This window comes from Ammospiza nelsoni, chromosome 8 (genome assembly GCF_027579445.1).
Source record: "Ammospiza nelsoni isolate bAmmNel1 chromosome 8, bAmmNel1.pri, whole genome shotgun sequence".
Classification (NCBI taxonomy): domain Eukaryota; kingdom Metazoa; phylum Chordata; class Aves; order Passeriformes; family Passerellidae; genus Ammospiza; species Ammospiza nelsoni.
The window spans coordinates 33,916,067-33,926,458 of record NC_080640.1 but is presented as its reverse complement, the minus strand read 5'-3'; the positions used below and the strand labels follow the sequence as shown (position 1 = coordinate 33,926,458).

General features: G+C 47.7%; 1 protein-coding gene across 5 annotated transcripts in view; it reads left to right on the top strand.

The window, feature by feature from the left end:
- Positions 1-2,219: 2,219 nt before the first annotated feature.
- MICU1 (mitochondrial calcium uptake 1) overlaps positions 2,220-10,392 on the top strand; it is a 95,849-nt gene continuing 87,676 nt past the window's right edge. Inside the window, exons 1-2 of one of the 5 annotated variants that reach the window (XM_059477028.1) lie at positions 2,220-2,242; positions 3,648-3,726. The gene's annotated coding sequence lies outside the window, so the exon portion shown is untranslated. Of the gene's footprint in view, positions 2,243-2,564; positions 3,115-3,647; positions 3,727-10,392 lie in introns of those variants that run through there. The other 4 variants (XM_059477029.1, XM_059477030.1, XM_059477027.1 and 1 more) reach the window with 4 other exon arrangements.

The window sequence follows — 10,392 nt, the reverse complement described above, 5'->3', positions numbered from 1 at the left end:
AGCAGAATTGGGCAAAATCCTGCAGGTGCACTAGGCATGGGTGGAGCAGGAAATTCAGGAGGATCCCAGGTCCAAGTGCTTTTTATCTCCTTCTATTTAGAAGAAACATTGGTGCTTCCAGGTTACTGCAGATAAAAGAGCACAGCCCTGAGATGGGGGCAGAGTCTACTGACCAATAAAGGAATGGTGTTGGCCACCCTCTGTAAGCTCTGCCCAGCTTCTCATGGAGCAACAGGACAGGAGGGGAAAACTCCCCTGGACTGGGCAGGATGGCAATCCTTGTCTCATCCCAACCCAGACCTGAGCTACCCAAACATGCCAGTGTTTGCTGGCTGCTTCTCCCACTCCCCTTTGGGATCTGGACCTCAGCCACACAGAGACCCCTCTAAGCCTCTGGGATCCCTTTAAGCTTGGCCAAAAGGTTCATCCTACAAACCCCCAGTGACACTGGGAGGGCAGTGTCAGGATTCAGCAGCCTCCTGGATTCCTCAAGAGCAATCACTGTCTATTTATGCCTCTGGAAAATGTGTTTTTTAATGGGGGGGGGTACATTAAAGCCTGAGGAGAGCCAGCCCAAGAGGCATCTGGAAGCAACTAAAATTAAAATAGCTAAAATTAGCCTCCTCAGCAGAGAGTCCTGCCTCTGATCTGGATGCCGAGGTGCACATGACCCAGGCGTGCCTTTCTCACTTTCCCTTCCTGCTGCCATCCCACTCCTGGGCATGGCTGCAGCTGCTGCCACACCTACCCATGGCCCTGGGGGAGGGAGGAATTCCTCCCTCTGAGGGTGGCACAGTTGCCCAGAGCAGCTGTGGCTGCCCCTGGATCCCTGGCAGTGCCCAAGGCCAGGTTGGACAGAGCTTGGAGCAGCCTGGGATGGTGGAAGGCGTCCCTGTGCACAGGGACAAGATGATCTCTAGGATCCCTTCCAACCCCTTAACATTCTATCATTCTATAGATATATAAAAGCCCCTGAGATCCCATATACCACTCTTTCAGGCCCTATACACAAGCCCTTCAGCCCTGCTAACCAGGACCTATAGAGACACTCCTTGTACAGTGCATACAAGCCTTTCAGGACCTGTACATAACCCTCTAAGACCATATAGACAGGCCATTCAGGACCTAGAAATATGCTCCTTGTACACTGTACACAGGCCTTGAAGGACCTACAGGTATGGGCCCCTGAGACCTTATAGAGAGACCTATATATATATATGTGTGTATATATATATCTATCTCTATATATATGTATATATATACACCCCATAGTTAGGCCTCTGAGATTCCATATACAGACATTTCAGAATATATATATATACATATATATACAGATATATATATATATATAAAATATGTATATAGGCTCCTCAGATCCTATCTAAAAACCTTTCAGAGCTTCTATCTGTCTGTCTGGGCCTCTCAGACCCTACATACAGAGCTTTCAGACTATCTATATACCTATATATAGGTGGGCCCCTCAGACCTAATATACAGACGTCACAGAACCCATATGTATATATATACACATATATAAAAAATATATATACATATAAAAATATATGTATATTTATATAATTTTATGTATATTTTTATATATATGGACCCCTGAGACCCTATATACAGACCATTCATACAGAGCATATATATATATATCTCTCTCTCTATATATATATATACACACACACCATAGACAGGCCTCTAAGACTCTATGTACAGACCTTTCAGACTATCTATCTACCATAGATAGGTGGGACCCTCAGACCATATGGATAGACCTCACAGAACCCATATATATACATATATACATACATATATGTACATATATATATGTATGTATACATAAATATGTATATATGTATATACACACACTTTTTTTTTTTTTTAATATATATATATATGGACCCCTGAGACCCTATATAGAGGTCTTCAAGTACATCTAAGCCCCTGAGGCCCCACACACTCTTCAATGCCCTATACCCACTCCCCTCCGCCCCTACACACAGGAGCCGTAGGAGCACCCACCACACGCTGTATAAAGCCTCTCCTGACCTACACAAAGAGCTTTTTGAACCCCTACACCCACAGGGATCCCCCAAAACCCGCAGCGACCCCCGCGCCCCTCACGGCGCCCGGCAGGCGCCGAGGCCACGCCCCCACGGGCAGACCACGCCCACAGCCGCCCAGGCCCCGCCCCCAGAAGAGCGCGCGCGGCGGGCGGGGCGGCGGCGGCGGGGCTGAGGTGAGCGGGGTCCTGAGGGGCCGGAGGTGGCGGGGAGGGCACGGCTCGGGGCTGGGGGGTTCACGGTGCCGGGGCTGCGGTGCTCCCGGCCTGAGTGCATGCCAGGGCCCGGAACTGGGCGGGGAGGGAGGGTTCCCCAGGCACGGGGAAGTTCAAGGCCCCGGAATGTGGGGTCTGCTTAGGCCGGAGGTCTGAGGGGAGTCCTGAGGGCTGAGTTGGGGTTCCCGGGTCTCGGGGGAGTCGGAATGTGGGGTCTGCTGAGGCCAGAGGGCTGAGGGGAGTCTCGGGAGTCGAGCTGGGGTTTCTGGGGCTAAGAGGAGTCGCAGCCCCCGGGAATAGGAGGATGCTGCCTCCCGGAGCTGAGGGAATAGGAGGGTGCTGCCCCCGGAGCTGAGGGACCCCAAAGCCCCGGGAATAGGAGGGTGCTGCCCCCGGAGCTGAGGGACCCCAAAGCCCCGGGAATAGGAGGGTGCTGCCCCCGGAGCTGAGGGACCCCAAAGCCCCGGGAATAGGAGGGTGCTGCCCCCGGAGCTGAGGGACCCCAAGGCCCCGGCAGTGAGGGGTGCTGGGTGCCGGGCCTTGGGGCTAAGACAGAGCTGCTGCCCGGGACAATCAGTTTTTCCGCGCCACACGGGGCTCAGGATGCCGTGTTTTTGTGCCGTGATCCCGTGTCCCGCAGTGTCCCTGTGCCTCCCCCCGGGCAGTGACCCCGCGGGGCTGGGGCTCCTGGCGGCGCTCGGAGGAAGGAGGGACCCGCCGGGGTTCGGTAGCGGGGCCCTGCAGGGACTTCTGGGGACCTCCCACTGTGGAGAATTCATTTGGGTTACTCTTCTTGCTGTTCTGGGATCGCCGGCGGTGCTGCCCCAGGCTGTGTGAGTTATCACCCTCAAGTTAAGCCACTTTCTCTTGATAGAGGTTCCTTAAAGCTTGAACTGCGCTGAATGGCCCCAGCTGTGTTTGATGTGCAGTCTGTGTCGGAAAACATTTAGGGTGAATTCGAGTTAATGTACTGCTCGGAGCACAGAAATGCCTGATGTTTATCACAACGTGATTTATGTGTTCTGTGCTTGCCTGTAGTTTAATGAGCTGCTTGGGAAGGATGGTAAACCTGGCTGTGTTTAGTGGGGTGTGGGGGGGTGGGCAGGTCAAACCAGGCAGGATTTTTAGAGGTTTCTTCTTTAGAATCCTCATTGCCAGCTGGGGCTCGAGTTAAAAGCCTGGCTTATCTTTAATTCCTTTATTCAGCTGTTGACCATTTTCCTCCTCCTCCTGGCTTTTTTTGGCTCAGTCCGAGATGCATTTCCTGAGGTCGATACATGTGAGCACTGCAGGGCATGACTGCCAGGAGGGAAATTGGGTGCAGCACCAAGTTATGATCTTTATTATGTTTCTTTCTCATTTTTAGAACAGGCCCCAGCTGAAAAATACTTCCCTGTGTTCCTTGTGACCTCTTGACCTGCAAACTGGGAGCAAATACATTTCAGGTGAGGGTGGTGTTGCTGAGTGCTGTGCAACTCCCTGCTCTCAGGTGCTTTAACTGCTGAATTCATCACTTGACTGAATAATATGCCTTGTGTAGAATTATTCTTGTCCTGGAGTGTTCTCTTAGGGCTTTTCTCAAAGCTGTAGGAGAATGAGTTGCCTTTTTTTGCAGTGTGCAAAGTTGTGCTGACTTTCCTGGTGCAAATGCTTGGGTACACTGAGCCCTGGAAGGAGTTTTTCTGCCTGAAGCTTTCTGTCAAGCCAACCTCAGCTGTTCCAGCTCTTTCATAAAATGTAAAAAACTCCCAACACCAAAAAACCCTCAAGTGGTGACTAAAAATGTGTTTGAACAGTGAATCTTAAGCTCATGTAACCCCTCTTTATTTCCTTGTGGAAGTGGCTTGTTCTCCCCATGACCCATTTCCTGCAGCAGCCTTTGTGGTATTCCCTCATGCTTCCTGAACCAAGGGAGCTGAAATGCCAACCCTGGAGGAAAAGGAATGATGGGCCTTGGTTCCATCATTACTATCTGCCTGCTGGGCACCCTCTGGGGTGCTCTGTGTGTCACTGGTGGCTGTGTCACTTCTCCCTGTAGGTTCCTGGGTAAGCTCCTGGCAGTTTGAGGAGAGATGATCCAGTTTTCCTCAGTTTTCCTTGCTGATCATTTGAAGCAGCATCTCAGAAATGTTATTTTTTTTTTTTCAGGTGATAACTGAGGGAGCCACCAGCTTGTTTAGGTCTGGCATGTGGCAATAACCATTTTTATTTTCTTGAGCAAAAGAAGTTCTGTAGCAATCATATTATTGTTATAAAAACACATTGTTTCATGATGTTGCAGTTGCTGCAGTAACACTTCCTGAAGTGAGCTGGGATATGGAAGTACTGGGTTTTCTTCTTCCCAAGCTCCCAGTTGACATATTGGGGCTCAATATTTTAACTCAGTGCAGCACGGCTGAGAATGCTTGGGTACAACAATAGAAATAACCTTAATTATATTAATTCCAGTTGCTGTGATTTCCTGTTGGGATGTTGAAGGGGTGCCAAAGTGCCTTGGTGTAGAGGTGACTCCAGTGGGATGATGTTGTTTGGGATAATTTAGGAAACAGTTACCCAGGGTCTTTGGGTGTTGTACACCTTTGAGATGAATGTTCCCTTTTTTAAAGTGAATTGTTCTAAGAAAACATGGTGCAAATGGTGTGGCTCCCTCTTAAACACAGAATCATGGAAAGGCTGTTAACAATCATCCAGTGCCACCCCTGCCATGGCAGGGACACCTTCCCCTGTCCCAGGCTGCTCCAGCCTGGCCTTGGGCACTGCCAGGGATCCAGGGGCAGCCACAGCTGCTCTGGGCACCCTGTGCCAGGGCCTGCCCACCCTGCCAGGGAACAATTCCTAATTCCCAACATCCCATCCAGCCCTGCCCTCTGGCACTGGGAGCCCCTTCTCCCTTGTCCTTTTGCTTCATGTCCTTGTCCAAAATCATTTTCCATCCCTTTTGTTGGCACTGAAAGGCTGAGGATGAATATTTATCTTCAGGGTGATGCATTTGACACTTCAAGCAGAAAATACACAGACTCCTAGCAGAAAGTGAGTGGAGCCTGAGGCACTTTGTCTCCCTTAGCACACACCATCCAAAGGCTGTGGCAGCCTCACCTCTTTGCTTTAGATTTAGGATACTTTAAAAGAGGAAAAGCAGACTGTTAGATCATGAATTGAGTTTTAGATTTAAGACACTTTAAAAGAGGAAAAGCAGACTGTTAGATCATGAATTGTTTTACTGTGGCTTCTACGCTTACCTGAAAAGTCCTTGGGTGGTAAATTCTGGGTTCTGTTTGTCTGCTGCCCTGTCTGTGAGTGCAGTGACTCGTTTGTCCCCAGAGACACTTGCCATGGAGTTTGCTTCTGTGCATTCTGCATTTCACCTCTCTTGAGAGCAGCTCTTCATTTTAGTCATGTGAGGAGCTCCTTGGCTGTGGGGCAGGATAAGGTTGGAAGAACCAAAGCACTGATGGTTGTAAGTGGGAATTTTGTGCTGAGACTGGCACAGAGTTTGGGTTGGGGATTCTTTCTGGGTCTCCAAGGTCTTTCAAGCTAAAATTCCTGTAGTTGTTTCTTGTCACCATGATATTTTCTGAAAAATCCCTTTGCCAGGATTTCTTCTCCTAGGAAGCTGAGAGGCCTCAGAAAAGAATGGAAACAATAATTACCTGATTGTTTGGGAATATAGTCTAGAAATCATTTACCAACAGGTGAATGTTGGATTGGTTCCATGTGAATTGTTTTTAATTAATGACCAATCACAGCCAGCTGTGTTGGACTCTGAGGAGTCAGCCAGGAGCTTTCATTATCATTCTTTTCTAACCTTCTGATGTATCCTTTCTCTTTCTTTAGTATAGTTTTAGTATATCTTTTCTTTTAATATAATATCATAAAATAACGAATCAACACTCTGAGAACATAAAGTCAAATTCTCATCTCTCACCCCATCATGAAGAGCTCACAACACCACAGTTTCTCTTACTTTGGCTCTGTGATGTGGAATCTGAGCTCCTCATGTAGAGAACAAGAAAGAAGGTCATGGTTTGGGACAAGAGAAGTTGCAGCTGAGCTGTGCTTGAAACACGAGCCCAGGGAATCCATGGGCAGAGCTGCTGTGCTGCCACACACCAGCCCCAGTGTCTGTATGGACCAGCTGTGTTCTGTACCACCACCTGAATCTCTGTTTTCTTTTGTTTGGTACAAACTTCTCACCTCTGGCATTTTAGCTTCAGGAGCTGGAAGAGCAGTGGGGTTTTTGTCATTTTTTGTCACAAAAATCTCAGTAATGATACAGACAGATACCTGAGGTGTTCCTGCCTGCCCACCTTGGATGGAGCCAGGTGTTTGCTGCTGGCTTTGTCCTGCTGAGACTGAGCCCTCAGGCTGTGTTCTGAAAGCACAGGGCACCAGCCTGCCTTATCCGTGTTCTCCTCTCTGAAGCTCAAGCTGATCCAACAGTGTGTTGCTGGAAAAGCAGCTGCAGTGACTCAGACCTGCTTTTCCTTTTTGGGGGAAAGCAATGCTGTCCTCTTCTCCTGATTTCCCAAATGATCTCCATCTGGTAAATGAAACACAGGTGTGTGAATTATTTTTGTTGTTTCAGTAAGTTTTGAATTTGAAATTTCTTTGTATAGAAAAGAAGCCCCCAGAGCATGACTCTTTGGCCAGGAAGAAACATTTTCTTGAGGATGTGGCTGTAAATGATGTTTCTGTTTGAAAGGCAACTTCAGCCAAGGAGAAATTACCACATTGTGATATTCAGGTCCTTGGGGGGTTCACAAATCTTTTTCCTCCTTGTCACAGAGGAGCTCGGACTTCACCATATCAAATTCTGAGAGAATCCACGCTCTGTCACCCTACAAAAAACCTTTGTCTCTTTCTGGAGCTGGAATTGTATCTGCAGGTAACTCAAACCTGCCAAACTGCCACCTTGCCAGCCTAGGGAGGCTTTTGCTTTGTTCTAAATGTTTCTCTTCCAGAATTAATTTTTCATTTTTATCCATTAGGAGTTAACACTGGTTTTCCTAGAGCCCAATGGGCCATAAACATTTCTTAAATGTGACTACTCTGAGATACTTTTTGTTTCTTGTGAGGTACATGCAGGTGGATGTCTGTTGGATGGAGCGTCAAGGAGAGTCTCCATTCTGTGGAAAAGTCAGGAATTCTCAGGGAAATCATGCCCTGTGGCCACAGATTGTGCAAGGCAAGTTTAATGAGTCAGCCATTAAGCAGGTGCATTCCTGCTGGCTGTAAGTTTTTATAGGAAAAGGCAGCCATGTAATGTTTTCTACCCTTCTGCCAGCAGTTCTTGGGTGATCCTTTGCTCCTCAAGTCAGGGTGGAAATACCTGTGCTCTGGTGCACAGTGGCTGGTTTGCAAAGGCAGCCTGGTTATTTGAGAATAGCACTGGAAAAAGGAAATTTCACACTTCTGGGCAGGGTAGAAGTAGCTTGTGAGGCAGGATTGTTGTCCTCAAAAAGGGGTGAGAAGATTTTTGGTTGGTTTTTATTTTTACAGCTCTTCTAAATTCCCTCTGACATCTCTGGAGGTGTTTTTAGGGAGCTTTTCATGGCTGGGCTTTACTGTAATGTTTTCTAGGTGGAAAGGCTGAAGGGATGTGTTGCATTTTGAGTGCAGGAAGGGAAGGCAAGCTTGGATCAGGAAGAAGCAGCATTTGGCATTTGTTTCTGTGCAAGTTTATAGCTGCCTCCTGGAAACCTGCAGAGCTGGAGTCTGACAGTCTGAGGTAGCAAGGAAATGGTGTAGCCTTGCTGGAGGTGCTGTTTTCAGTGCTGCTGCCACAGATGGGCCCAGGTTACTCTGTTTGGATACACTCCTTTTTCATTTCTGTCTCCAAAGCTGTGCTTTGTGGTGGCTGCATCCATCCACTCTCAGATCCTCTGGCCACTCAGCTCTCAGGTGAAATTTGGGGTTGCTGTTGAGTTTGCAGAGTTTCTTCTGCCAGTGCAGTGGTACCAAAGTCTTTCCTCAGGATGTAAACACTCCGGCCTCCCTTGCAAGGGAAGCCCAAGCCAGCTACTGTCCCACATCCTTATAAATAATCCAGCTGCAATTTCTGAAAATGCTTTATTAAAGCGAAGTCTAAAAGCTTGTGTGTTTGCAATGCATCATCTCTCCTGAAAATCAGTACAATGGCTTGGCAGAGTAAAGCAGCTCATGAGGGGAGGGTGTCACTGATCATCCCTGAGCCATGGCTGGGTGCAGTTACAGAGCTGTGGACTTGGGATTGGTCATTTCCAGGGCTGAGGATTTTAGGAAGAGGTGGAACTTTCCTGCAGTGACAGTTAAAAAGAAATTGCTGGGCTGTGGCTGAGGTTCCTGCATTGATTGATACTTGGTAGACTACATCAATTTGAGTCGTGCTCTGAAACAAATGTGGTTCCTCTCCAGCAAAATTAATGTGATCAAATACTGCCCCAATCTCCTACCTGAGGACAAATTACTTTTGCTGCTAGATTTCATTTTCCCAAAACTGATTTATGTGTCTTGGAAGGCTAATAACTTCAGTAAGGTGTGAAATCCTTTTTGTCAAAACTGTACTTGGAAAGCTGAAAGCTTGGAGGGGAGAAGAGCAGGAGCTGTTGGGTCTGTCCTGGAAATGGGGGAAGGAGGGGATCCAGGTGTTTCATTAGCTGGAATGCACCTCCTGCACCCCTTCAGGAGTTATTCTTGTACAAATTTCATGGAATAATGGAATAGTTCCCATTGGAAAGGACCTTAAAGCCCATCCAGTGCCACAGGGGCACCTTCCCCTATCCCAGGCTGCTCCCAGTCCCATCCAGCCTGGCCTTGGGCACTGCCAGGGATCCAGGGGCAGCCCCAGCTGCTCTGGGAAGGAGAAGTCATAACTGATTTTGGGGGAGGCAGGTTGAAGCTGTGGGGTTTTCTTTCCTACTGGTTTTTGAATCTCAGTGTTAATGGTGAAACTTTTCTCCTGATTGCTTCAGCCTTTCCCTTGCCTATTGACTTTTCCTTTCCATTGGATTTGTTGGGCTATTTTCCCCATTTTAATTTTTCCTTCTCCTCTTCCCAATCCTCTCAAGAAGATGGACTCAGGAGGGCTGGGAGCTGTTACCCTCACTCCTCTGCTGTTGGCTCTGGCTTCAGTGAGCAGGGCTGAGGGATAATTGACTGTCAGGGGCTGAGGTGGGAACAGGTGAGGAATTTTCCTACAGCATCTGGTGGGTCAGGATGTCTTGATGTACTCTGGCAACGTCCAACTTGGCTTTTTAACAAACACACAGCTCCAGAAAGCTCTTTGAGCTCTTAGTGGCTCCATCTCAGCCAGTCTCTGTTGTTTTTATGCCTAAATAGTGCCTCCTAAATACAATTTTTTTTTTCAGAAAATTTTCCTGCATAGCAGTATATATTTAAATTTACAATTGACATTCTGCACTAATTCATGGGCTTACCATGTCCCAGTAAAATTGTTCCAATAAGTGCCTGTGACCCCTTCTCTGGTGAAAAATTAAACACCCACTGACTTATTGAATTACTGTTCTCCCTCTCACATGCATTGTGAGGCCAGCTTTGACATCACAATGCTGCTTCAAGTGTTTTATCTGCTCTGGATCCCCAAAAGATCTACAGAAAGTTCAGTGCTGGGGGGCACCCAAGTGTGGGAGGTCCCTTTTCCCCAGGCTGAGCTGCTCAGTGCTTTCAGTCTTGGAACCATGAGCTAATTAGGGGCTGGAAAAACAGGAGCAAGTCTTTGTTCTCTCCTTTTGGTATCTGAAAAAGGGTGCAAGAGTTGGGATCTTCCAATTCTTATATGCATTATCGGGAGCAATCTAGGGCGTGGAAAGGCCAGGGGTGGACAGCTGGTCTCAGTTTCCTTGGAGAGCAGATTGGCAGAGGGTCATGGTCTGGGGAAATCAAACACCCACATTGAGCCAGAACTGGTGTAACTGTGAAATAATGTTGCATTTCTTCTTCTCACCTGACCTGCCTGGTCTCAGTTTGGATGGAGCCTGTTTTGGGTTGGATGTGGTGTTTTCCTACTGCGTTTGAGTCTCTCTGTTGACTCTTCTGCTTAAACAAAACCACCTATAAATTGTGGCATAAATAAAAGTAGATGGGTCATTCTGTTCTGGGAAAAAGCCCCAACT